The sequence below is a fragment of the Micromys minutus genome (genome assembly GCF_963924665.1).
Source record: "Micromys minutus genome assembly, chromosome: X".
In the NCBI taxonomy this organism is placed as follows: domain Eukaryota; kingdom Metazoa; phylum Chordata; class Mammalia; order Rodentia; family Muridae; genus Micromys; species Micromys minutus.
Window position 1 is genome coordinate 75,267,917 of NC_137970.1, and position 1,799 is coordinate 75,269,715.

At 38.9% G+C, this 1,799-nt stretch overlaps 1 pseudogene across 1 annotated transcript; it reads left to right on the forward strand.

Moving 5' to 3' along the window:
- The first annotated feature begins 812 nt into the window (after nt 1-812).
- Nucleotides 813-1,574, forward strand: LOC308415032 (5'-nucleotidase domain-containing protein 1-like; annotated as a pseudogene). Its single transcript has 2 exons — nt 813-843; nt 920-1,574. The product of its transcript is annotated as a 5'-nucleotidase domain-containing protein 1-like (transcript).
- Nucleotides 1,575-1,799: the final 225 nt, after the last annotated feature.

The following is a 1,799-nucleotide window of genomic DNA, read 5'->3' on the forward strand; positions in this document are numbered from 1 at the left end:
ATACATATATATTCACACATCCACGGATGAGGAATATTTCCTTTGTTACAATTTTCAGCACCACATGTGAAAACCACAACATATTGTTAATATGAAATCCCACACTGGTCTCTGTCCTCTCCAATACAATTGTTCCACCACTGTTTGACCCGACTGGATGCCAACATAGTGACATGATTAGTTGCACTAGCTTTGGTCGCCTAGTTCTCTACCATCTGTCATGGTAGCACCAAAACCGCAGCAAATTCGGTGTATTGGCAGTGACACAGGAGAGACACTGCTTTTAAAACCTTAAACTGTTTTACTGCTTTTCTAGACACAACACACATTTAGTGCTGAGATATGGAAAATGCACATAGGCAAAATGCACAAAAAGCAACATTTCTTCATGCCTACAAGAACCTTCTATGACACTTTGACAGCTCAGTGCACATCCTTTCACACATGTTCTAAGTATAGAGGCTTTTATTTCCTACCCTTTCAGACTCAAACTCTTCAAAATAATTGGTAAACTGCCTTTCCTATAAAATGAAGTGCAAACACTTTATAACTGCATCAAATATGTTCTTATGCCATTTTCAAATGACTCTATCATAGTACATTGTACAGTCCAGTTGACTTATAATTGAACATTCAAATAGTTGCAATACTTTTTCCCATTAATCTTGTGAGTCGGCTGGGCTGAGAACTGACCATACTCTTGCTACAGCCCCTGACCCCCAGGCAGAGTGATTATTGGCATATGTTTCATGCCTGGCATCTTGGACAAATGATATTTGATGCACATGCAAAGGCAATTTGGAGATATCAAGATGGAGCTGAGGAAAGCAGACCTGGATCCTGGTGACTGTGAATTCTTCTTCCCAGAAATAAAAAGAAATGTAGGCAAATATGTATACCACTCTCCTGAGTCTGTAAGAAAGTGGCCTTTTGGACATTGTGATTACAAATGCATTAAAGCCTGGATTCTTCTCACCTTTGCCAAGCCAGAAGCCTCTCCACCCACTTGAGAATGATGAGGAGGACGAACTGCCATCTGTGGATAAACCTGGATGGTACTCTCAAGGGAACACTGTCCACCTTTATGACCTTCTGAAGAAAATGAACAGCAAGCCTGAAGCCAAGGTTGACTTTGGTGACAGCATGCATTCAGACATTTTCCCAGCCCATCACAATACTTACTGGGAGACAGTCCTTATTCTTGAGGAGCTTCAAGAGCAAAAAATGGAGAAGCCTGAGGAAGCAGAGCCCCTGGAGGAAAGAGGAAAATATTAGGTGCCAATGGTAAAGCCTCTAAATTCCTCATGTAATGAATGGGGCTCATACTTTACTGACTCAGTCTCAAGATGGGGAAATGCAGAAGATTCCATGACGTATACATGGTCCTCTAAGAGAATCGGCAGCTACAATATGATTGCAATTCTGTGCACTGAATCTATTGCACAGTTACCCCAGATTACAAATTTATAGGATTCTCTACAAACTATTCAAAAACAGTTTATTACTATCCCTTGGTCCATCATACCTCGGGTTCTCAAGACACAAACAACAAAATAATCTCTACTGAAAAATGATCCAACCATCTGCACATAGACATACTGTTTAAAAAATGTCAATTTTCCACAGCACTGGAAATGTTTTATAAGAACAATTTTTCAATGAAAAAATGAGCAAATGGATGCTTATCAATCTATCTTTCTTATATAAATCATTTTAATGTTTAACAGTTCTTGTCATATTAACATTTTTAGTACCCTACATTTAAAAAAAGACAATATGACTGATATTTTCTACAATGG